Source organism: Pteropus vampyrus, unplaced genomic scaffold (genome assembly GCF_000151845.1).
Source record: "Pteropus vampyrus isolate Shadow unplaced genomic scaffold, Pvam_2.0 Scaffold19, whole genome shotgun sequence".
Classification (NCBI taxonomy): Eukaryota; Metazoa; Chordata; class Mammalia; order Chiroptera; family Pteropodidae; genus Pteropus; species Pteropus vampyrus.
Genome location: NW_011888800.1, coordinates 9,858,455 through 9,858,851, shown reverse-complemented (window position 1 = coordinate 9,858,851; position 397 = coordinate 9,858,455).

The window sequence follows — 397 nt, the reverse complement described above, 5'->3', positions numbered from 1 at the left end:
AAGCAGTAGAAGAGGATGGCTAGAAGGAAACAAGTCTCTAGGACCTGAAGATTGATCAGGCTTGGGGAAGTGCATGCAAGGGAGAAGATAACTTTTCAAAATTGTTCAGAATAATTTAGTTTCTACCCATTTCTACCCTTCAGTAATACTTAGCTGCATGTCGTTCCCTACACACACAATATTCCCTGCAGAAGACACAGTACTCTAAATGTTTACTTGTCTCCCATTACACTGTGATCTCCTGGAGCACAGACTTTCTGTCTTGTTCACCACTCTATCCCCAGGCTCAAGGCCCGCCATATTAGACAATCAATAAATATTAATAAAATAAGTGAAACAAACAAACACAGGACTCTTAGATTATTGGGTATGTAGATGATGGTGACAACTACCGAAA